Raw genomic sequence first — 27,174 nt, forward strand, 5'->3', positions numbered from 1 at the left:
CTTTACTTTAATCTCTTAATCCCATCATCTCCTTTGTAAACTGAGGAGGATGAGTGTCACCTCAGGACCCTGTGATTGTATCAACTGCACAAATTGTTTGTAGAGCATGTGTGTTTGAACAATATGAAATTTGGGCATCTTAAAAAAAAACAGGATAACAGCGATGTTCAGGAAACAAGAGAGGTAACTTTGAACTGGCCTCCGCTGAGCTGGATGGAACAGAGCTATATTTCTCCTCTTTCATAAGCAAATAGGAGAAATATCGCTGAATTCTTTTTCTCAGCAAGGAACATCCCTGAGAAAGAGAATGCACCCTGAAGGTAGGCTTACAGATGGCCCCTTTTTAAGGCATCCTGTATTTTATGGTCGAAGCCGAAGGGATGAATAAGCCTGGGTCTCCTATAGTGCTCCCAGGCTTATTAGGATGAGAAAATTCCCGCCTAATAAATTATGGACAGACAGGTTATCTGTTCTCAAACCCTGTTTCCTGGTAAGACAATGGGTGCCCGAAACTTCATTAGCAATTTTAATTTCTCCTCATCCAGTGGTCCTGTGATCTCCCCCTGCCTCCACTTGCTTTGTGATATTGTATTACCTTGTGAAGTATGTGATCTCTGTGACCCACACCCTATTTGTGCACTCCCTCCCCTTTTGAAAATCGCTAATAAAAACTTGCTGGTTTTCTGGTTCAGGGAATCTTCCACACTCAGTGCAACTGGAATGGAGATTAGAGGAAAAGAATCATTTCATAGTTTCCCTACATGGCTGATATACTCTCTGACTGACCTCTTGATTCTTCCCTTAGCCTCAGCCGCCAGTGACCTACCCACCTCCCAGTTCCTCACGCCTAGGATCTCTTCTCTAAAGAAGGCAGCAACCTGGGGCAGTGTCTCATCAGGACAGCTCAACCTAATTGCTTCCCCTTACCCTATAGGCTCCATAAAATAGTGGAAAAGTAGACTTGCCTTTCTCTCTCTCTCTCTCTCTTCTCTTTCTCTCTCTGTCTGCAGCCTCTTGAGCAGCTCCAGTACTCCCTCCTACCTCCCACTTCCATGACTTTGAAGCAACTGTCATTGACATTCTCCCTACAACCGCTGGCCTCAGACAAAAAGGATGCATTTCAAGCTCTTGCAATAACTTGCAGAGCTCCATCCCTGTGTCCTGAGAAATGACCCTGAGTTTCAGCAGCTCAAAAAGACTCCAGTTGGATAGTGAGAAGCCACTGCTTCCTTGCAAGAACCTTCCCAAATTTCTCTAAGTGATTTTCTCGGTGTCTTCTCCTACCTACCCTGGAATAATGGCAACACCTGCATAGGGAAGAAAAAAGACCAAAGCACTCCTTACTTCTATAAATTGCCTTTCTTTAATACATTATCTTAAATTTCTGCTTTTCTGTTTATATAGATTGGATGGTAAGGGTGGTGGCGGCAGGGGGTGGATGTCCACAGACTAATTTAGCCACTTCTTAGCAAGCCCTTTGATTTTCTGTCTCTCTTGAAAATGTGCAGGTACTTTATAATCTATTATTCTCATCTTCCAGGCTTCAGTCAAAATACCACAAAAACAGGAAATTCCCACTGAATATTCAATTAACATATTTATATAGTGATTAGGATAATATATTTAATTTTTTCATATACATGCTGTTACTCTGACATTTATCTTCATTTAGGCAGCAGCTAGCGAGTTCTATGTCTCCAGAAGAGGATAATGCAGAAAAATATACAAGATTATTTTTAAAAAATCAATTTTTTGGCTTTTGGTGTTCAATAACAAATGCCCAAGTGTAAGGCAAAAAACTGGGGAGAATAAATGACCAGATAGGGCCATGCTGATGATCCAAGAAATAAACAAAACGTGACAGGTAGAGGACCATGTAGAAATATGACAGTGACACAGATGAGCTGACCCCATCTCCTTGATGTTATTTGATCTCCCAGAACTTAGAGGCAATCAGAATAATGGGAGTTCCATAAAAAATTAAATTCATGTATAAAAATTTAACTTAGTTATTTGCACAACTAGAGGCTCTTATTTGAAATTGGGGACCAGGCATATTTGCTCACTCCTGTAAACCCAACATGTTGGGAGGCCCAGGGGAGAACTGCTTGAGGCCAGGAGTTCGAGACCAGCCTGGGAAACATAGTGAGACTCCATCTTTACAAAAAATGAAAAACTAGCTGGGCATGGTGGCATGCACCTGTGGTCCCAGCTACTCAGGAGGCTAAAACAAGATGATCATTTGAGCACAAGAGGTAGAAACTACAATAAGCCATGATATTACCACTGCACTCCAGTCTGGGTGATAGAGTGAGACTCTGTTTTAAAGAAAAGAAAGAAAATAAACAGACACACACACACACAATTTGGACCTTGATATGGTTTGGCTCTGTGTCCCCACCCATGTCTCTTGTTGAACTGTAATTCCCCGTGTTAGAGGAGGGGCCTGGTGGGAGGTGATTGAATCACAGGAGCAGAATTCCCCCCTTGTTGTTCTCGTGATAGAGTTCTCACAAGACCTGGTTGTTTGAAATTGTGTAGCACCTCCCGCTTTGCTCTCTCTCTTTCTCCTGCCAGCCATGTGAAGACATGCTTGATTCCCCTTCACCTTCACCATGATTATAAGTTTCCCGAGGCCTCCCCAGAAGTGGAAGCCTGTATAGCCCACAGAACTGTGAGCCTATTAAACCTCTTTTCTTTATCAGTTACCCAGTCTCAGGTATGTCTTTATAGCAGTGTGAAAACAGACTAATACAGATCTGGCATGTATCTATATGATATAAATAAATAAACAAATATGTTTATATAAATATATCATATAAAAATATATCAAGGCTAAGATATGTAGCCTTGTATATAAGATATATATCTTGGCCGGGCGCGGTGGCTCAAGCCTGTAATCCCAGCACTTTGGGAGGCCGAGATGGGCGGATCACGAGGTCAGGAGATCGAGACCATCCTGGCTAACATGGTGAAACCCCGTCTCTACTAAAATATACAAAAAACTAGCCGGGCGAGGTGGCGGGCGCCTGTAGTCCCAGCTACTCGGGAGGCTGAGGCAGGAGAATGGCGTGAACCCGGGAGGCGGAGCTTGCAGTGAGCTGAGATCCGGCCACTGCACTCCAGCCTGGGCGGCAGAGCAAGACTCCGTCTCAAAAAAAAAAAAAAAAAAAAAAAAAAGATATATATCTTATAAGCTGTATGTATATACACACATATATGTGTGTATATATACATTTATACTTAGAAAGTATATATGTATATATGAAAGTATGTATATATACACACACATATACATGTATACATGCACATATATACATATATACTTTCTAAGTATAAAGATAAACACTGTTAATGGTGCTTATCTTCAGGGAGTAGAACGGAGGATAGTAGCGGGGAATATGAACTTTTACTTTCCCCTTGGAAACTTCTGTTAAGTCAAATAGTTTTGTAATTTATTCATTTATTCCACAAAGTATAGATTATTTTGTGAAAATGTAGTTAACAGTTAACAAGGAACATACTAAAAACAAGCTAGAAAAACTACTTAATGTAATTTTTTCTAGGTTCTAGGAGAGTAACAAAAAGAAGGAAGATTCAGTAGGAAAGGAAAGCAATGAAGAAGCCAAGAAAGAGACAAGGAACCCTGGAAAGAGAGTCAGCAAAGAGAGAAATAGAAACATTAATTTCATGTATGAGTAGCATGAGGTCAAGGGCTTCAAATAGTGTATCTGTAGCCTCCACCTTTTTAGAGAAACACCGGAAAACTGACGTGCACCTAAAAGGAGACAAACTGGTTAGTGAAGGAACTGGGAGACATATTGACTAAGGAACTACAGCAAGTTCATGTTCAAATGAGATCAGAAGCCTTATAAAGACTGTAGCCACCTGCAAGACCTTCAGATGGCAGAAAATTAGACTAAATTTTGCCCCGGTAGCAAAGAATTAAAACTGAAGAGTAATTAAAAGAAAGTGAATTATATTCTCTAGAAAATTTTCTAAAAATTAGAGACATTAATTTAAAACCAATTCTATACATCTTTCAGAGTACTTGGAAGTGTTGTGAACTATTAATCCTTTGGCTTTGCTTTGGACTTGATGGCAAAAGTAGCTGCATGCAGAAGTAAAACTGTTAAGAATGTCACATAAAACGTGAAGGTGAGCCCAGCATGAAGGAGAAGTCTCTTCCAGTGGTGAGGTACAATCATTCTTATCTTTAATAAGAAAGAAGAAGTCATAGCTGTAACAACATCTAGATAACCAGGGTTGCCTGACTTTAGGAACCCAAGAGAAAAGTTTCTGCATTCATGTATAAAATTTATGCATGAATTTATTATTCAGATAAGAAAAGGTATAGAGACAAGGGTACTCCCTTCCTGCCTTCTTTTTTTCTTCCTCTTACTATCACTGTCTACCACTAAGCAACAGTAAGATTTAACTCTGAATATCAACCCTAAACATTTACGTGTTAGCACAAGCTCCCACATATTAGATTTCTGATGGCTAAGAAGTGTTTAGAATAGCTTAGCATGAGAATCAAATGTCAGCATTATTTTAGAATGGCAAAATAATAAGCCAAGAATATTCTAGTCCCAGTTCTCTTCCAAACATTAATCACAAGAAATGAGCCTTTCTAATTATCTTTAATTTAGGAAGAAATTCACAAATGACAGCTGGTTATTTGCAGGTCAGAATCAAGACAGCATGTACTATTTAACAATCTTGAAGCTGGAAAATTAAACTGAAGGAAAAAAGAGAGAATTGATAGAAATCAAATGCGCAGTTGTTTTCTTAGTAGGTATTTGCAGGAGCACTTAATAACTTAATTGCAAAGGTCCTTTTTAAAACCAGAAAGACTATTCACACCTATCTGTTGTGGCATTAAATAGTCATTCAGAGTCTTGGTTAAGTGTTTTCTGTTGGAATCAGAGGCAGCATCAAGAGTTGTCGAATAAGAATCCTAAGAATAACTAGTTGTGACTATTGTTATATATCTTTGTGTAATTATATACACTTTATTGTATATTAACTTGTTTAATCATCACAAGAACATCCTCTTTCCTGAATATCCTCTTTGAATTACAGGTGAAGAAACTGAAGACTGGAAAGGTCAATGTCTTAGCCAGAGCCAAGTGGCTAATTCAGAGTTTAATACACATTTGATCTCAAACCCATAAACATTCCCCTTTCAACGGAGCCTGCCTCTCTGAAATACTGGTTCTGTCATTAATTATTAATTATTGATTAATTTCTCTTGATTTTCATTTTCTCCTATGCAAAATTCTGTTACTGAATTACATGAATTCCAAGACATCTTTCTGATCTAACATTCCATCATTCCTCTATTTAAAAGCTTATGTGAAACCAGAAACAAAGTATGTAATTGTAATGCCAAATTTTTAAACATAGTTGATTATTCCTCCTTGAAAATGTAAATACTACATGAAGAATCAACAAATAAACCATTAGGTCAATATTTATTGAGAGCTGACTCTTCTTCAGAGTGATGCTTGTAATTGACATGGAGGGCAAAATGATATTAAAAAGTAAGATTCCTGCCTTCTTGGAACTCAGAGACAAATGTGGGAAATGGGCAAGTCAAGAAACAATTTCAAAACCATATGTTAAGTCAAGAAACTGGACATGAAAGAAGGGGCATGTAATAGACACCAACAAGTCAGGAAAGGCTCTCTGTCAAGGGAAATGCACTTTGAAGGACAAGAATTTAACCAAGTAAATAAACAGGAGAGAGAAAGATGTTTCATGCAGAGAGAGTTGCAGATATGAGATATGAGAATAAGCTAATAGCCTAATTTGCATACAATAACCATTCAACTCTCAAAATGTACCCTTATTTGCCTAATGTGGCAGAAGTAATCCTAAATAAATCTGTTCTACAGTTGAGCAAAATGATTTTCATAGATGTTAAGCAACATGACTAAGCCATCCCTGTTGTGGCTGATTCCAAAGTACAAATCCTATGCTCTTTTCCTCTAATCATCACCATCTCCCTGTACATTTCTTTCTTGAGACTCAGCTGACCATAAATAATCCTGGTGCAGAACACTGGACAACTAACGCAAAACTGAGTAATTCAAAAGAAAATATATGAATATAAAATCAGCTGAAAAACCATATATGAACCTGCTTTAAACCCATTTCGAAAGCCCTCCTTGAATCTGTTCTGCAGCCATGTATTACAGGCATCACAAAGAAAGAGATGCTTTTCTGCAAAATGGTAGCTGGAGGAGAATTTTTTCTCCTCTGAGGTTTAAGAGGGCAAGCCATCATGCCCACAGAACTGTAAACATACAATCAGGCTCATTTTGTATAAGCAAAAGCATAATTTTATGTGTGGCTTGGCAATCATGATAATTTATGAATTTATATATTTTAACAAGGTATTACCCACCTATAATTTTTGAACCAAAAAGGTAAAACTTGAGTTTTCCTTACTAATTTTTACATCTCAAGGAAGGAATGATTTCTTCAAATGTCCACTTCATGACATTCACTTCTTAACTGCATGTTTGGTGTATTGAGAAAAACTAAATACCCTTAAGTGTGTGGATTTTATATTTAGCAGGTGTTTCCCCAGACTTGACTGGGTTTGGAAAAGGTGTAGACATATGAGTCACATTCTCAATGATAACAAAAATAAGAACAATACTCCAGAGATTAAGACCCCGAAAGAGAGATGCAGATTTTTCCAAAGTTTGAAGCTATAAAAGCAATTTCTGTCAGAACATGTTAACAACTTTAAAGCAGATGTTAGACAACTGTGCTCTCTAAAGATTCTGACTACCCTGCTTCAAGAAACTGTTCATCTGCTTAATTGTTAAGTCCTTTCTTAGAAAGTTTCAGAGTCTCACCATGTGACATGGCTCCCTCCTCCAACCTCAGATTATGACAAACATATTCAGTTGAATATTTCACCTAGCAGCATTTTTCCATTTTAATGGTATAAGCCATACTTTTGGTGTTTCTCCTAACCCCACTGAAGTGGCCTACGTAGCTATTCTTCTAGAGGAAAAGTTCTCTTTCCAAAAGGAACTCTGATGCTAATTCTTTTGTTTTTAAAGATGAGAAGATAATGTTTTCCACTAAAATAGCAGTAATTTGGTTAAATTTAATTAATTTTGAAAAGTTGTCATAAACAACAAACATTAATCAAAGAGATAAATAAAGACTTAAGGTGGGAAATACGTTCATTCCATAAAACCCTTCATTCAACATTTGTTTAATAAACATTTACTGAGTGCTATGTGCAATGATCTGTAGTAAATGAACACTGAAGAACCAGACAGACATGGACTCTTGAAGTTACAGCCCAAAAGGGATGACTGGTCATTTCTTAAAGTCTACATACACAGAACTTGCAAGAGATGATGTGTAGAAAATAAGTGAGTGCAATGGCAAAGAGGAGTAAGGGGCATCTGCTTGGAGAAGATGATGAGAAAAACTGCCTGTAAAGAAGTGATATTTCCAGCACTTTGAGAGGCTGAGGCAGGCTGATCACAAGGTCAGGAGATCGAGACCATCCTGGCTAACACGGTGAAACCCCATCTCTACTAAAAAATACAAAAAAATAGCCGGGCGAGGTGGCGGGCGCCTGTAGTCCCAGCTACTAGGTAGGCTGAGGCAGGAGAATGACGTGAACCCGGGAGGTGGAGCTTGCAGTGAGCCGAGATCCGGCCACAGCACTCCAGCCTGGCGACAGAGCGAGATTCCATCTCAAAAAAAAAAAAAAAAGGTGATATTTGGGCCAAGACCTATAGAATGGGAGAACAGTGTCCACCTGAAGATTCATGTCAGAGTGTCACTGGTAGGACAAGTCTCTGAGGAGGGAAAGGAGAAGCTGAAAGGAAGCCACCCCAGGCAAACACAGATTTTCTCTCTGTTACAAAGGGTGTTACAAAGTCCACCCTTTGTAACAATGAACAGCAACCTTCGCCTAGAGAAAAGGGTGCTGAACCACTCACACTCCCACAGCTGGATGTGCAGCCCCCTTCCTCCTACTCTCTCTTAAGCAGGGTCTCCTTTCAAATGGAAGCCTTAAATGCTGTGTTGTGGTACCTCAGGAAACATCCACCACGCCCTCAGGACTTGTCAGGGAACGTAAATACTGATCCATCTGTAACTCATTTGCTGACCCTTTAGAAAGTAGACCAACAGACAAACTTTCGACTGACGGCTGGTTTGTTTTGTTTTGTTTTGTTTTTAAATCTTACTTATTGGTAACAGAGTCATCAAAAATGCTATGTTTGGGCAGGGGCCTGTGGCAGTTACTTGATGAAATGCAGCAATTGACACTTAGAATCAAAACACCATTTAAAAGCCTTTAGAAAAACACATATGGACATGATACTCAATAGTTGTCCAAAAAAAATGCTTATTCATAAGTTAGTACCAGTCTGAATTGGATTTAGAGCATTTCAAAACCCTTTGTATTCCAACCGATGTATGACTTATACACTCAACATTGCTGAAGCATCTGTGCCCTATAAACTACTTCTTTGGTATCACAAGTGAAGGTAGATAATAGATATATGAAATAATTCTCAGAGTGCATTTAACTTTTCTTTTTTAACTGGAGACAGTTGCTTGTAGTCTTACCAAAATGTGTTAATGTAAGCCAGCAGGGAAAATTAGATAAACCATAATGATAATTACAACTGAATTTATCCATCACGATAATTCTAATGATAATTACTAATCTTGGTGGTAATTCACCCAATGAGAAGAGTCCACCAAGGCTATGCCACTTCAGGATAGAACACCTGATATCAAACTTGGGGACATGAGAAGGATCTCAAAATGCATTTGAGAAGTAGAAATCAGGTGTTACTTCTCTTTCTATTCAAGTCCTCAACATCCATGTCGAGTTTAATCTTTGAATATGAAGTGGGAGAGTGTATATTTTTCTGAAAAGCTTATTAATTTCCATGGTTTTCTCTACATGTTTTTTGGGTTTTTGTTTGTTTGTTTGTTTGTTTTCTTTTTTTTGAGACAGAGTCTCGCTCTGTTGCCCAAGCTGGAGTGCAGTGGTGTGATCTTGGCTCACTGCAACCTCTGCCTCCCAGGTTCACACCATTCTCCTGCCTCAGCCTCCCGAGTAGCTGGGACTACAGGCACCCGCCACCACGCCCAGCTAGTTTTTTGTATTTTTAGTAGAGACAGGGTTTCACCGTTAGCCAGGATGGTCTCGATCTCCTGATCTTGTGATCTGCCCACCTCAGCCTCTCTACGTGTTCTTATCTGTAAAATGGGAAGAGTTAACACATGAAAAGTAGAGCCTGCCCATGAATGAACATATCCACTGACAGATGGCATTCTTCCAGCCACTGTTTTTCACCCTGCTTGCTATTATTATTATTATTATTATTAATAGCAAGTATTTCTCTCTATGATAGTTTTGAAAGGACTCTTACATAGTGTCCCTTAATAAGAAGAAATCCATAACCTAAAACAATGACCCTATTCACATGGCATTTAAGCTAAGAGCCTGAAAGGTCATGTAGGAGATTGGTCAGTGTGGTGGGAGAAACATGGAGAGGGCGCAAACCTTCTGACAGGTCAGACGGCTTTGTGTAGCTTCTGGGGAGAATAAACTGAAGGCAGCTGTTCTCTCACCCCGAGGCAGAGGGCAAGGATTAGGTAAAAGGAAGTGTAGGGGAATTTAGGTACAAGTAAGTAGGTACAGGGGAAATTTAGGTACAAGGAAGTATAGGGGAAACAGGTTTGTTTACTTATGTTAACCAGGAACAGACCTTTGGTAATTATTTATTTTAGGTGCTTTAAATTATGCCTAATCTCTAGGATGACACAAAGCAAAGTCACCCTCGCTTTCAGGATTACAGAATTACCGTCACTTGTAAAAGGCTCAAGCTTTTAAGTAATTAAGCTGGGGTTCAAGTTCAGGCCTCACTCGCTCTTAAAGCTATGCTTTTTCTAGCTCAACAAGCACTGTCATAAGTAGTTACCTCCTTACTTTTTCTTAATTGTGCCCTTCCTTTCTCCGACTTTGTCATGGCCAAGTTCAAGCCCTTATCATGACTCATTGAAGCATTAAAAATGGTTCCAGATTTGCCCCCTTCAAATACACCCTACACATTGCCACCAGAGTTATGTAACAGCAATGCAGATTTAACTGTGACTACTTTTCTTATGTCAACAAATCACTTCAATTACGTGCCAAGCTTTCATCCCAGCCTGTGAAACCTCCATGACATCTGCCTGAACTTCGACAAATCCACATCTCATGTTTTAATTTCTGGTAATACAAAACTACATTTGGTTCCCCAGGCACACCCTATTATTCATTCTGCACTGCATTTTTGTTCTCTTTTAGTGGAATAAAAGAGAGTTTTAGACACAAACATGTGTGACCAGGTTTGGGGTGGAGAAAAGGTGATGACTTCCATGACTAAAAATCACCTCGGGCATTTCTCCTCCAGAAATGCTGGCCACCTCTTATTCCTCAAGCTGAATAAGAAGAATCTCTTTCAAACTCACAGCGCCCTATGCCTACTTCTCTTATTATTATGAAATGTTCTATACATATTTATATTTCATTTAGCTTTGTTTCTCCAGTACTTGGTAATAATAGAAATTTAGTAAAAAAATTGTTGAAATAAACTGAACCAACTTGCCCAAGAATAATACCTAAGAAATAGAAGAATCAGTACTTAATCTATGTGGTTAAAGATTCAATTGCAAGTCCTTCAATTCAAGTCCTTCTTGAAACATAATATGGAGCAGAAGAGCTAGATCACGCCCTTTCATAAGCCTATGGTAATTGTTATCTTGGGAGCAAATAATAGAGAAATATTTGTAAACATGTGATGAACCGTTAGTATCAATATGTTGTAAATCTCTGCTAATTTCTAGTATGGATCAGTGTATTTCCGAAGTGTCTGAAATACAGCACCAAAGTTTGCATCTAAATGAAATATGTTCATACCAACAATGCCCTTTAGTAATCTTATAATTACTGCATTGCCTGGTACTGTTTGCAGACATTCAGTTATTAAATACAGATTTAGATGCAAGGAAGGAAATCACAATTTTTCTTGTTTTGCTCTCTACTGAGAAGTAATTGAAGACTTAAATAGAAAACAAAGCATGAAAGACCTTCCACAAACCAAAAGTTAAACATACATTAAATGATCATTATCTTTTATCTTAGGAAAATTATGAAAATGGAGAATATTTTATCTACTACCTATAAGGGGTGAACATATATATTAAATATTAAAAGAAAGAATTTCAAATCAACTCCTTGAGACTGATATTGCCTCCTCGCTGGATTTCAAATTAAAATAATTTCCCCTATTGAAAGAAATGCCTCCCTTTCTTTCACTGGATCCCCTCTTTCATTTACCTCTTGGATGTGAGCGTCTCTTGGATGCAAAAGAGACTTTGGCTCTTTTAACCTCTTTTGTATTCTGTAGATTTCATCAAGGAACTTCACTTCAATTAACACTCAGAACCAGATTACTACCAAGTTCATGACTTCGACCCGTTCGTCGCTTCCGCCCTCCATCCTTTTACAAATATCTTGTAGACATTTGCAGGTGGCTATACAGGAATTACCTTAACCTCAGCATATCTGACGAACCTGGTCATCTTCGGCACAAAACTTAGTCCTTAAACACACATTCCTTATTCTGGTAAATAACACCACCCAGTTTGCATCTAGCTTTCCCCTGCTCTCTCCCCTTCATCCAGTTTTTACCTAGTCATGTTGATTGTTCTTCCTAAACATCGCTTAATGTGGCTCCTCCTCTTTCACCCCATTGTAATTCCTTAATTAAAACATCCGTCATTTCTCACTGCATAATTGCAACAACTGGTTTTCCAGCCTCCAGTTTCTTTTCCAATCATACTTTTATTCCACTGTCAGAGACATATTTCTATACTGACAGTCTGATCACATGACTCTCCTGATTGAAATATTTCAATGTACTTCTACCTACAGGAAAGAAAATTCAAACATGACTTTTGTAATATGACTTACCTCTCAGTAACAGGTCATCTTCCATCCCCAATGTCTTTGCCTTTTTCATTTGACCTGGCATGGGTCACGTTATGCCCTCTGCAAAATTATCCTTCTCTTTTCTTCCCCTCTCGCCTTCTATTATTCTCTACCCTGTATCTTTCTGGAGAAATATACTCATCCTTCAATCTTGGCTGAAATGTAACTCTTCCTTGGAATCCTTCTGTGGTTCCCCTAAGCCCTTTCTGCCAAAGCTGTGAACACAGAAGCATCAGAGTTCTTCTTAGAGCTGGTTGGTAGTGCCGAATCTCAGGTGTGCCCCAGATCTACTGGGTCCCATCCCACCCCAGGTGCTTTTTATGGATGTTAAAGTTTAAGAAGCCCTGTGGGCAGCTATTTCTACTCCCCAAACCACAGCAGTATCAGCAGCACCTGGGAACTTGCTGAAACTGTAAATCACAATCTGATAAAAGACTTGTATTCAGAATATATAAAGGATTCTCAAAACTCAATTTTGAGCAAACAACCAACCAATTTTTTTTAACAGGCAAAATATTTGAACAGACACTTCACCAAAGAAGAGGTACACATGGCAAATAAGCAACTGAACAGATGCTCAACACAATTTGTCACTAGGAAAACTACTGGGAAGTGTAACTACCTATCAGAATAGAAATAACAACAAAACCTGACAATATTCACTGCTGCTAGCAAGAGTGCGAAGCAACTGGAACTATCAAACGTGGCTGGAGGAAATGCAAGATGGTGTAGCCACTTTGGAAAACAGTCTGTCAGTTTCTAACAACGTTAAACACACACTTAGTACATGACCCAGCAAGCTGTTACTCAGTATTTACCCAAGTGGAAGAAAAAAATTATAGTCTGGCCAGGCACATTGGCTCACACCTGTAATCACAGCACTTTGGAAGGCTGAGTTGGGCAGATTACTTGAGGTCAGGAGTTCAAGACCAGCCTGGCCAACATGGCAAAACCCCGTCTCTACTAAAAATGCAAAAAACTAGCCAGGCACAGTGGTGTACCCCTGTAATCCCAGCTACTTGGGAGGCTAAGGCAGGAGAATCTCTTGAACCCAGGAGGCAGAGGTTGCAGTGAGCCCAAATCTTGCCACTGCACTCCAGCCTGGGCAACAGAGCAAGACTCTGTCTCTAAAAGAAAAGAAAAGAAAAACAAACAAATGTTATATTCTGACAAAAACAATGTAGATAAATGTTTATGACAGTTTTATTTGTATTCTCCAAAAACTCAAACCAACCTAAATGTCTAAATGTCCTTTAACTAATGAATGAAAAAGCTAACTGTGTTTCATTTACACAATGAAATGCTACTCAGCCAAAAAAAAAAAAAAAAAAAAAAAGGAATGAACCATGGACGTGCACAGGAATATAGATAAACCTCAAAAGTATCATGCCAAGTGAAAGAAGTCAAACTTAAAGGCTGCATACTATATGATTATTTTTATATGACATTCTGGAAAAGGGAGAACTATGGGAATAAAGCACAGGTTCATAGTTGTCAGACTCATGATATGGGGAGGAAATGACTACAAAGGAACATGGGAGAATTTTAAAGAGTGATTGAACTGTTCTACATCTTGCTTTTAGTGGCAGGGTAATTATATAATCTTTCATTTGTCAAAACTCACATAACTGTACACTAACATGGGTGAATTTAATGTATGCAAATGATACTTTAATAGGAAAATTAAAAACATTGATTATACAAAATACTGTAATCCATTCATTCTAAAGCAATTTATTTACATTTTAACACTTCTGAAATTGTGAGTCATCTTATAATCAATGGCAATTAACATCAGGTCATGGTTCCAGTGGGCAGCGTTTCTTCCCAGTGAAACAAAAGATAATTGTATATCTCATAAACAGTGTTGTTGATTTGATGAAATATGGTATGCACATGTACTTTCTCTGGTTAGTTAAGTTACACACACTTATTTCCGAAATTGTATAAAATACAAGCCAGGCCCAACCAAATCTAGCAGCACATCAAAAAGCTTATCCACCTTGATCAAGTGGACTTCATCCCTAGGATGCAAGGCTGGTTCAACATACGCAAATCAATAAACGTAATCCAGCATATAAACAGAACCAAGGACAAGAACCGCATGATTATCTCAATAGATGCAGAAAAGGCCTTTGACAAAATTCAACAGCCCTTCATGCTAAAAACTCTCAATAAATTCGGTATTGATGGAATGTATCTCAAAATAATAAGAGCTATTTATGACAAACCCACAGCCAATATCATAATGAATGGGCAAAAACTGGAAAAATTCCCCTTGAAAACTGGCACAAGACAGGGATGCCCTCTCTCACCACTCCTATTCAACACAGTGTTGGAAGTTCTGGCCAGGGCAATCAGTCAGGGGAAAGAAATAAAGGGTATTCAATTAGGAAAAGAGGAAGTCAAATTGTCCCTGTTTGCAGATGACATGATTGTATATTTAGAAAACCCCATCATCTCAGCCCAAAATCTCCTTAAGCTGATAAGCAACTTCAGCAAAGTCTCAGGATACAAAATCAATGTGCAAAAGTCACTGGCATTCTTATACACCAATAACAGACAAACAGAGAACCAAATCATGTGTGAACTCCCATTCACAATTGCTTCAAAGAGAATAAAATACCTAGGAATCCAACTTACAAGGGATGTAAAGGACCTCTTCAAGGAGAACTGTAAACCACTGCTCAATGAAATAAAAGAGGACACAAACAAATGGAAGAACATTCCATGCTCATGGATAGGAAGAAACAATATTGTGAAAATGGCCATACTGACCAAGGTAATTTATAGATTCAATGTCATCTCCACTAAGCTACCAATGACTTTCTTCACAGAATTGGAAAAAACTACTTTAAAGTTCATATGGAACCAAAAAAGAGCCTGCATTGCCAAGACAGTCCTAAGTCAAAAGAACAAAGCTGGAGGCATCATACTACCTGACTTCAAACTATACTACAAGACTACAGTAACCAAAACAGCATGGTACTGGTACCAAAACAGAGATATAGACCAATGGAACAGAACAGAGCCCTCAGAAATAACACCACACATCTACAACCATCTGATCTTTGACAAACCTGACAAAAACAAGAAATGGGGAAAGGATTCCCTGTTTAATAAATGGTGCTGGGAAAACTGGCTAGCCATAAGTAGAAAGCTGAAACTGGATCCCTTCCTTACACCTTATACAAAAATCAATTCAAGATGGATTAGAGACTTAAATGTTAGACCTAAAACCATAAAAACTCTAGAAGAAAACCTAGGCAATACCATTCAGGACATAGGCATGGGCAAGGACTTCATGTCTAAAACACCAAAAGCAATGGCAACAAAAGCCAAAATTGACAAATTGTATCTAATTAAACTAAAGAGCTTCTGCACAGCAAAAGAAACTACCATCAGAGTGAACAGGCAACCTACAGAATGGGAGAAAATTTTTGCAATCTACTCATCTGACAAAGGGCTAATATCCAGAACCTACAAAGAACTCAAACGAATTTACGAGAAAAAAACAAACAACCCCATCAAAAAGTGGGCAAAGGATATGAACAGACACTTCTCAAAAGAAGATATTTATGCAGCCAACAGACACATGAAAAAATGCTCATCATCACTGGCCATCAGAGAAATGCAAATCAAAACCACAATGAGATACCATCTCACACCAGTTAGAATGGCGATCATTAAAAAGTCAGGAAACAACAGGTGCTGGAGAGGATATGGAGAGATAGGAACACTTTTACACTGCTGGTGGGACTGTAAACTAGTTCAACCATTGCGGAAGACAGTGTGGCAATTCCTCAAGGATCTAGAACTAGAAATACCATTTGACCCAACCATCCCATTACTGGGTATATACCCAAAAGATTATAAATCATGCTGCTATAAAGACACATGCACACATATGTTTATTGTGGCACTATTCACAATAGCAAAGACTTGGAACCAACCCAAATCTCCATCAATGACAGACTGGATTAAGAAAATGTGGCACATATACACCATGGAATTCTATGCAGCCATAAAAAAGGATGAGTTCATGTCCTTTGTAGGGACATGGATGTAGCTGGAAACCATCATGTCCTTTGTAGGGACATGGATGTAGCTGGAAACCATCATGTCCTTTGTAGGGATATGGATGTAGCTGGAAAACATCATTCTCAGCAAACTATCACAAGAACAGAAAAGCAAACACCATATGTTCTCACTCATAGGTGGGAATTGAACAATGAGATCACTTGGGCACAGGAAGGGGAACATCACACACTGGGGTCTGTTGTGGGGTAGGGGGAGTGGGGAGGGATATTGTTAGGAGATATACCTAATGTAAATGATGAGTTAATGGGTACAGCACACCAGCATGCCGTATGTATACATTTGTATCAAACCTGCACGTTGTGTACATGTACCCTAGAACTTAAAGTGTAATAAAAAAAGAAAAATAAATAAAATAAAATAAAATAAAATAAAATACAAGCCAGACATGGTGGCTCACACCAATAATCCAACACTTTGGGAGACTGAGGCGGGAGGATCACTTGAGGTCAGTAGTTCAAGACCAGCCTGAGCAACACAGTGAGCTCCTGTCTCTACCAAAAATAATTTTTTTTTTAATTTGCAAGGCTTGGTGGCATGCACCTGTGGCTCCAGCTACTCAACAGGCTGAGGCGAGAGGATCACTTGAGCTTAGGGGATCAAGGCTGCAGTGAGCTGTGATTGCACCACTACACTCCAGCCTGGGTGACAGAAAGAGACCCTACCTCAAAAAAAAAAAAAAAAAAAATGTACAAAATATAGACATGTAAAAGGAAAAGGAAAATTAGTCAATAATTCTAGTGATTATAGCATTATTGTCTTTTTACCATGCCCAGACATCCATGCTTATAATTGAAAATATTTGTACTTTTGACAAATTACCTTGTTTTGAATGTCACCTCTACCACAGAATTGGCCAGATAACACTAGGTGACATTTTTTACTTTGTCAGTTTACTCAAATGACATCTGAGTTGGCCATATTGCCTATTGGTCACTTGAATGGATATCTTCAAACTTTTTTGTTTGCTTGCCTACTAGAAAATTTTTTTTGTAAATTTTACACTCAATCATATTTTTAGTTGATTTAAAATGCTTCATTGTAATTACATGTAATTTCACCAATTATCCAATATTGGGAATAAAATAAATACTTTACTCTTTCAAATGCATCTAATGGAATTTGAATGCCATTAATATATAATACCCCCCTAAAAAATACATACACAAAAAAGTTGTTGTTCAGCTATGAAAATTTACATATTTCTTTTTTATAACTCTACCATGTAATTTCATTCCACAGATTTTTATTCTAATTATACAATATCTTATACTTGAAAGTTTATTATTGATCATTTTATCATGCTTTCCCATACCAAAAATATGTATAGAAGTTTAAAATTTAAATTTTGTTTTCCTCCTTGTAACCAAAAGACTTTACATATTTAACAGTTTCTCCTGGGTTATTTTTATAACTATATTAGTTCATAGATAATCAAAAGAACACCTGTTACAAATTTTGGTAAATAATCATTTAATTTGAAAGTTTAACTTAATCAGAAGTGTACATCTTAATGAGATGAATAGGGCTATTTTCCCCAGTTTCACTATTTATATATAAATGGACAGGATTCTGCATTGATCTATACATGTTTTTCCCAGTAACTCCTACTTGGAATTACTAAGTATCATAGGTCACAAAAGTGAATGCTTCTTGTTGTTGTTGTTTGTGTGTAAGTAATCAGCTGAAAACTCAGGTTCCTATTCAATTTTATGGAAAGAAAAAACATAGGAACTGTTTGACATGCAAGTAAATTTGTTACACATTATATTAAAATAGAAACCCTGGACACGATCTCTAATTCTCTTGTCCACACACTTCTTTCTCTGCCATGGTCAGCACTTTATTTGCACAAAGTTACTCTTCCACTTTTATATTTGAATAAGACACTATACTTTAAAGAATAGGACCTGGTTTTCTGAGCGGTCACCAAGATGCAACCAAGAGGTATAGGAGAGCTAGATCACTGTGGATGTAAATCTTGATCAAGGAGAAGAGGAGGTGGAAGGGAGCTAAAGAGAAAATTTCCCCCTCCTTTTTCTCTCTCTTATGGACTACTCAGAATGGAAATTCCTCCTTTTAACCCTTCCAGAAAAGTCTAAAACACAGAGTGACTGTGATTGCTAAATAACTTGCTATGTCTCTTTGTGGTTTTGTTATGGTAATCAGTATAGTACACTGCTTGCCTCTCTTCTCCTTTCTTCCCTTTTCTTTGCTGCCTTAGGCTTGTATCTTCCCTTTGCAAAGTGTTAATCCTGGCAAGAACTGTGAAAGGCCTGAGATTTTAGCCTGCCTGCAAGTTACCAAATGAGCCTGCCACAGTTTCACAGATGCTGACAAGAAGACATGAGACTTCTAGGTCAGAGACAAAGAACTTTAATACTGACAGCACAGCAGGCAGTGAATAGTGTGAACTCCATGTTTACATTGGCTTCCTTTGTCCACCAAGCCACCTGGGGGACAATGTGCTAACAGTAGATTTCTGTAACAGCTGAGAAATCCCAAGCTTGGGAAACTCTCGATCTTTTAAAGGGTCTGCTAGTAAACCCACTCAACCTTTTCCCCAAAGGGGAATATTTCCTTTATTATCTTGGTCAAAAACAATTCTGCCTTCTGTGCCCAGGGCTGGTGACGCTCTCTTTTTTCCAAGGTTTTCTGCTACACAAATATTCCTTGAAACATAATTTGAAACAAAAGCTGTCACAGATGTGACAATTGGTCTGATAGCTAGTTTATAATTTTAACTTTTATTAAAAAGAGATAGAAAATATTTAACATTTTTATGATCAAGTAAGAGGAGAATTCATGGTAATCAGGATAAATCTCACATGACATGACTTGAAAAAACAGATTTTAATCAGTATTGAACAAAAAACATTAAGTCTGAAAGAAATTTCATTACAATTTTAACCATGATTTTTTCTAATGTATTTTAAATTTTTCAATATTTCCAGAAAATAATCGATTATATTTAAAACAAAGCTTTACTACCCTATGTTTTTAGGTTATTCTTTGGTGCTTTCAAATATTAGAGAATAATATTGAAAAGCATAAGAAAGCTTTCCTGTCATTTAAATATGCAGAAAATATTATTTTTAAGCATTCAACAATTGTTGCTGATGCTCTTTCTGCTATTTCCTTAATGAACTTCCTTCTGGAAGTTCAAAAAAGAATTTTTATGAAATAGGAGATAAAAGAAGTCTGGGCACAGTGGCTCACACCTGTAATGCCAGCACTTTGGGAGGCTGAGAGGGGATGATTGCTTGAGCCCAGGAGTTTTGAGACCAGCCTGGGCAACACAGTGAAACCCATCTCTATAAAAAATACGAAAGTTAGCTAGACATGGTGGTGTGTGCCTGTAGTACCAGCTACTTGGGAGAATCCCTTGGTTCTGGAGGTAGAGGTTGTAATGAGCCAAAATTGTGCCGCTGCACTCCAGCCTGGGTGACAGAGCAAGACCTTGTCTCAGAGCAAGACCTTGTCAAAAAACAAACAAACAAACAAAACACCAAAAGAAGGAAATAAGCAACATTGTGAAATAAAAATTTATATCTTTATACATACCTGAATTCATCACATTCTTAAGTGGCAAAAATATCAGTTTCTACTTCTGGGCTTTATCCTTAACAAAAGTATGTATGAAGCTGGGAGAGCCTAAAAGCCCTCTAGGTTTATGGTGCTATGATTAATCACTGGAAAAGGCTTCCCCTTCCTTAGGCACCCAGATTTGTTTAGCCTTCAGAGTAATGCACTTTAGTAAGTTATAAAATGAATGAGGAATTTGCATATCCTTTATAAAGTGGTACTTGGGCTTTTGTGAATATAGGCTTGTTTTCTGGCAGAACAATTTTGGGGAAAAGCTACATATGGAAGTAAAGTGTCAGAAAATTGATTCCCTTAAAACTCTTCATGTTTAGGTATCTTGCAAAATGTTCACATCCTCCCAGGTTGGCACCACTACACTATGCTATATTGTACTTCTCAAGATTGGGAAGGATGCTAAAAGCTTATGAAGATTATCAGTAAGTTACTGATTTACAAAAGCTCAAAAGTGCCTCAGTAAAATAATAAAATCTAGTCTTATTGTCATGGTTAGAAACAAGACATAAGGAAGATAATATGGTTTAACCAAAGAAAGAGTAATAGCATTAGACAATTTTGTATCATCCTACCATTTTTCTTAGGATTGAAGTTCTTTTGGTCCTCCATTGCTGTCCCACTTGCTCTTTCTAGGTATCCATGTACTGAGGTATTTCATTTGCTGCAGCAACATACATTCCTTTCGGAACTTCCCTGGATAGAGTGGAATCGGAGTCTGCTACAGTGATCTTTTCTAGGACATTTTCTCAACCTCCCACCCCAGGTTGAGCTCACAAAACTTAAATGTAGTAGCAGTTGTAAACTCCTCTTACTGTTTCTTTTACTACATGGTGAGAAAATGCTTTAGAGAATAACAAAGAAAACTTATCTTTTTGTCATCTTGAAATTTTGAAGTCCAACTATATTCAAAGCACTATGGAAACTTTGCATAATTATTGGTTCTTTAAAACACAGTTGGATTTTAGCCTATTTGCTTTTATTGTATTGAAGAACTATTTAGCATTAGGTTGGCGTGTTTCAGAGGTTCTAAATATAATTTTATAATGTTTAGTGGTAGACTCAACATTTTTAAAAACTCTAAATTTGCAACTAAAAATATATTAAAATTGTAAAAAACAGACAAACAAAAAACTAAAAAACCGAAAAACCTTTAATACCTAATTAGGATACCTTGCCACAAGGTGGCAGGGGAATGCCTTCATTTCATGAACTGAACTACTTGATAAAAACTATTGTTGCTATTTATTTCATTTATTTGCTTTTTATTGAAATCTAGGATCAGTTGGAGACCAGTATTAGCGAGGTGGTAATCATTAACAAATTTAATCGTTGATTGATGTAAATTACTCTCTCTCCTGTATCATCATGATGTTTTGATGACGTATCAACTATAGCATCAAACATCTCCTCTAGTTTACTGATTGATAACTTGTAGTCTCTGGGGGTCTTGAAGACCCTTTCAGAGGCTTCGTAAAGTCAAGAATATTTTATCACTAATGCTAAGACATTTTTGCATTTTCATTCTCATTTTCTCATAAGTGTATGTACAGTACAGTTTTGCAGTGGCTGTATGACATGGGATAATATTATCATTCTGACACTTAAAGGAATGCATTATTATCGTATACTTGTCTTTGAAGTTTTTTCAGTTTTAATTTCTAATGTGGTAAATATTGATAGATATAAGCTAAACAAACAAAAATTCTTTAGGATCCCCAATAATTTTGAAGAGATTGAAGGAGTCCTGACACCAAAATAATTTTAGAAGTACTTCTCTAAGTAGTTAATTAACTCTAATTAAATGTATTCTCAGCCAACTAACACAGGAACAGAAACCAAACACCACACGTTCTCACTCATAAGTGGGAGTTTAACAATGAGAACACGTGGGCACACGGAGGGAAACATCACACACCGGGTCCTGTAAGGGAGTGAGGCCTAGGGAAGGGATGGCATTAGGAGAAATACCTAACGTGGATGACGGGTTGATGGGTGCAGCAAACCGCCATGGCACATGTATACCTATGTAACAAACATGCATGTTCTGCACATGTATCTCAGAACTTATAGTATAATTTTTAAAAAAGTGCGTGTATTTTTCTATCTCTCCTGAGGATAGGAATTTTTATCAAATTTACCTTTGGATCCTATCCTATTGACAATTTAGCACTGACCATGCATAGTAGGTATCCAAAAAAGAAAGATTTGTTGAAAAACAGTACTGCTAGGTGAGAGATATTAGTAGAATAGAACAGGTGTTCATGGAGACTTTAAAAACAGATATTTAAACTTTCCTCATTAAAACTAAAAAACAAAATAATTAGTTCTAATGTATGTCTTCAGGTAAAAACTTAAACCATGTATAATTTAGTCCCTTTGAAATTAAAATGCAATAGCACTCTGCTGACGAATTTTACCTTTATGTTCTACAAATTTGTATCTCCTATGCAAACTTTTGTTTTTTAAGTTAGCATATTTGATAGGGTTTGGCTCTGTGTCCCCACCCAAATCTCATCTCAAATTGTAATCCCCACGTGTCTAAGGAAAAGAGCTGCTTGGATCATGGGGACAATTTCCCCCGTGCTGTTCTCGTGATAGTGAATGCATTCTCATGAGATCTGATGGTTTTATAAGTATTGGAAAGTTCCTTCTTTATGCTTCTCCTTCCTGTCGCCATGTGAAGAAGACTCTCGTGATAGTGAGTACATTCTCATGAGATGTGATGGTTTTATAAGTATTGGAAAGTTCCTTCTTCATGCTTCTCCCTCCTGTCACCATGTGAAGAAGGTTCTTGCTTCTCCCTCACTTTTTGCCATGATTGCAAGTTTCCTGAGGCCTCCCCAGCCATGTGGAACTGTGAATCAATTAAACCTCTTTCCTAAATTACCCAGTCTCAGGTATTTTATAGCAGTGTGAAAATGGACTAATACAGGAAATTGGTATCAACGTAGTGGGGCACTACTATAAAAATAAGCTGAACATGTGGAAGAGACTTTGGAACTGAGTAATGGGCAGAGATTGGAAAAGTTTGGAGGGCTCAGAAGAAGACAGGAAGAGGTGGGGAAGTTTAGAACTTCCTAGAGACTTGTTGCATGGTTTTGACCAAATGTTGATAGTGACGTGGGCAATGAAGCCCAGGCTGAGGTGGTCTCAAATGGAGTTAAGGAACTTGTTGGGAACTGGAGTAAAGGTGACTCTTGCTATGCTTTAGCAAAGAGACTGGTGACCGTTTGCCCCTGCCCTAGAGATCTGTGGAACTCTGAACTTGAGAGAGATGATTTGGGGAATCTGGCAGAAGAAATTTCTAAGCATCAAAGCATCCAAGAGGTGACAGAACATAAAAGTTTGGAAAATTTGCAGCCTGACTGTGTGGTAGAAAAGAAAAATCCATTTTCTGGGAAGAAATTCAAGCCAGCTGCAGAAATTTGCATAAGCGAAAAGGAGCCAAATGTTAATAGCCAAGACAATGGGGAAAATGTCTTTAGAGCACATCTGAGAACTTCATGGCAGCCCCTCCCATCACAGGTCCAGAGGCCTAGTAGGGAAAAACTGTTTTGTGGGCTGGGCTCAAGGCCCCACTGCTGTGTGCACCCTTGTGATTTGGTGCCCTGCATCCCAGCTGCTCCAGCTCCAACCTAACAGGGGACAAAGTACAGCTCAGGCTGTTGCTTCAGAGGGTGCAAGCTTCAAGCCTTGGCAGCTTCCACATGGTTTTGGGTGTGCAGGTGCACAGAAGTCAAGAATTGAGGTTTGTAAACCTCTTCCTAGATTTCAGTAGATGTATGAAAAATGCCTGGATGTCCAGGTAAAAGTCTGTTGCATGGGTGGAGCCCTCATAGAGAACCTCTGTTTGGGCAGTGCAGAAGGGAAATGTGTGGTTGGAGCCCTCACACAGAGTCCCAACTGGGGTACTGCCTAATGGAGCTGTGAAAATAGGGCCACTGTCCTCCAGACCCCAGAGTGATAGATCCACTGACAACTTGCACCACGTACCTGCTAAAGCCACAGACACTCAACACCAGCCCATGAGAGCAGCCATGGGGACTGAACCCTGCAAAGTCACAGGGGTGGAGCTGCCCAAGGCTGTGGGAGCCACCCTTTGCATCAGCGTGCCCTGGATGTGAGACATGAAGTCAAAAGAGATTATTTTGCAGCTTTAAGATTTAATAACTGGCCGGGCGCGGTGGCTCACGCCTGTAATCCCAGCACTTTGGGAGGCCGAGGTGGGCGGATCACAAGGTCAGGAGATCGAGACCACGGTGAAACCCCATCTCTACTAAAAATACAAAAAATTAGCCGGGCGTGGTTGTGGGCGCCTGTAGTCCCAGCTACTCGGGAGGCTGAGGCAGGAGAATGGCGTGAACCCGGGAGGCAGAGCTTGCAGTGAGCCGAGATCGTGCCACTGCACTCCAGCCTGGGTGACAGAGCGAGACTCCGTCTCAAAAAAAAAAAAAAAGATTTAATAACTGCCCTGTTGGATTTCAGACTTCCATGGGGCCTGTAGGCCCTTTATTTTGGCTAATTTATCCTATTTAGAATGGGAGCATTTATCCAACGCTTTCCCCCTCATTGTATCTTGGAAGTAACTATTAATAACTTGCTTTTGATTTTGCAGGCTCCTAGGTGGAGGGGACTTGTCTCAGATGAGACTTTAGACTAGGGCTTTTGAGTTAATGCTGGTATGAGTTAAGACTTTGGTGGACTGTTGGGAAGACATGAAAAGTTTTGAAATGCATAAAGGACATGAGATTTGAGAGGGGCTGGGGCAGAATGATATGATTTGGTTCTGCATCTCCATCCAAATCTCACCTCAAATTGTAATCTCCACATGTTAAGGGAGAGACCTGTAATCCCCATGTGTTAAGGGAGGGAGGAAATTGGATCATGGTGGCAGTTTCCCCTACACTGCTCTTGCAATAGTGAGGGAGTTCTCACAAGATCTGATGGTTTTATAAGTGTTTGACAATTCCACCTTCACACATGCTTCTCTTTCCTGTGATCTTGTGAAGAATGTTCCTGCTTTCTCTTTGCCTTCCACAGTGATTGTAAGTTTCCTGAGGCCTTCCCAGCCATGCAGAACTCTGAGTCAATTAAACCTCTTTTCCTTTATTAATTACTCAGTCTCAGGTATTTCTTTATAGCAGTGTGAAAACAGACTAATACAATATTTTACCATGGAGTATCATATTCTGAATACTGTTTTTTCCTTATAGAAGTTATAAAGTCTTTGGCCGGGCGTGGTGGCTCAAGCCTGTAATCCCAGCACTTTGGGAGGCCGAGACGGGCGGATCACGAGGCCAGGAGATCGAGAGACGATCCCGGCTAACATGGTGAAACCCCGTCTCTACTAAAAAATACAAAAAAACTAGCCGGGCGAGGTGGCGGGTGCCTGTAGTCCCAGCTACTCGGGAGGCTGAGGCAGGAGAACGGCATAAACCCAGGAGGCGGAGCTTGCAGTGAGCTGAGATCCGGCCACTGCACTCCAGCCTGGGTGACAGAGCAAGACTCCGTCTCAAAAAAAAAAAAAAAAAAAAAAGAAGTTATAAAGTCTTTTATATTAGAAGCTATAAAAACCGAATAGGGAGTCATGCTTAATTATTCATTGAGGACACAAGAAGTGTTTAAAGCATCAGAAACACAGAGATATTTTTATAATGCAATATCATGTGAAACTGGAAATTAATCACTGAAAACCTATTTATATAAGATATGGAGAATTGGCGTACTGAGAACAGCCTTTCAAACATAGGCAAGAGCAACTTGCTTTGAGAAAAGCTGATAAGAAGAAGCATCCCCATAGAGGAAAAGCCTTTAGACCCCTACAATCAAGAGAGGTTTGGGGGCTGACCTACCACTTCTGACTACTCTGGGTACAAATTTTTATTGAAATTATCAGCTGGTTTTACTCAATTTCTTTTTTTTTTTTTTTTGAGATGGAGTCTCACTCTGTCACCCAGGCTGGAGTGCAGTGGCACCATCTCCGCTCACTGCTAGTTCCACCCCACCCCCCCTCCCCCACCCTGGGTTCACTCCATTCTCCTGCCTCAGCCTCCGGAGTAGCTGGGACTACAGGTGCCTGCCACCATGCCCGGCTAATTTTTTTGTATTTTTAGTAGAGACAGGGTTTTACCATGTTTGCCAGGATGATCTCGATCTCCTGACCTCGTGATCCACCTACCTCGGCCTCCTAAAGCGCTGGGATTACAGGCATGAGCCACCCTGTGTAGCCTCAATTTCTGTTTTTAAAGTAATTTTTTCTTTGTATAATTTTGAACTAAAACATTATTAGTAACTGAATTCAAACTATAGAATAAGAAAAAATATATAGTAAAGGTTTAATTAGTATAATTACGTATTGGGCCAAAACCTTATAAATAATATTGTGTGATTCTGACGTTTCCTTCAATATTTTCAAACTAAGGAACTGATTATCCTCTTAGGGGGCTAAGAAAATGTTTTAGAAATTAAATATTTTCTCTCTCTTATTAAACAGAGGTTTATTGTAAACTGATTTCTGTATTCCACATCATTTATATCTCATATGAGACTTGCTAGAATTTTTCCTCTCTTTTATCAGAATTAAAATCAATATCAAGTATTCTTAGGTTCTCCAATTACAGTTGTTCTAAGTTTCTGCTTTATTTAAAGATTCTCAGGCCGGGCATGGTGGCTCAAGCCTGTAATCCCAGCACTTTGGGAGGCCGAGACGGGCGGATCACGAGGTCAGGAGATCGAGACCATCCTGGCTAACCCAGTGAAACCCCGTCTCTACTAAAAAAAAATACAAAAAACTAGCCGGGCGAAGTGGCGGGCTCCTGTAGTCCCAGCTACTCGGGAGGCTGAGGCAGGAGAATGGCATGAACCCGGGAGGCGGAGCTTGCAGTGAGCCGAGATCTGGCCACTGCACTCCAGCCTGGGCTACAGAGTGAGACTCCGTCTCAAAAAAAAAAAAAAAAAAAAAAAAAAAAAAAAAAAAAAAAGATTCTCCATAAACAATTCCTGCAGCTCTTGAATTTGTTCATAGTTGTATAGAATGCAATGAGCTTTCCTCCCATCCAATGTGTGCTGTAAATTCGTGCTACAGCTGCTCATCATGTAAGAAATAGTGGCTCTATTTGTGTCGTACACAGCTTTCAATTTCTCTTTCTGTTCTGCCTACAGAGTCTCTGGTTTCTCTATAAGGCATAAGGCAGTTTTTCATTTTTTGGAGGTTTGTTTCTGGAGGTCCCCCATCTTTTCATTTGCTCCATACTGCACTAGGAAGGATTATATAGATCAACCCTTAATTTTTGTTGCAATTATCTCCCTGATTATTTAACTTAAAACAGAATTTCCCTCACCAAACGCTATTAGAAATAAATTTTGATTACATGACATTCTCTTAGTCAATCAAAAATCCCCTCTGATCATTGAAACCATTTTATGTTCATTGTAGTGTG

At 38.7% G+C, this 27,174-nt stretch overlaps 1 long non-coding RNA gene across 1 annotated transcript; it reads left to right on the forward strand.

Moving 5' to 3' along the window:
* The first annotated feature begins 1,091 nt into the window (after positions 1-1,091).
* Positions 1,092-5,237, forward strand: LOC139362173 (uncharacterized). Its single transcript, XR_011620533.1, has 3 exons — positions 1,092-1,258; positions 3,567-3,692; positions 5,086-5,237. It is a non-coding gene; the product is annotated as an uncharacterized lncRNA (long non-coding RNA).
* Positions 5,238-27,174: the final 21,937 nt, after the last annotated feature.

Source organism: Macaca nemestrina, chromosome 3 (genome assembly GCF_043159975.1).
Source record: "Macaca nemestrina isolate mMacNem1 chromosome 3, mMacNem.hap1, whole genome shotgun sequence".
NCBI lineage: Eukaryota > Metazoa > Chordata > Mammalia > Primates > Cercopithecidae > Macaca > Macaca nemestrina.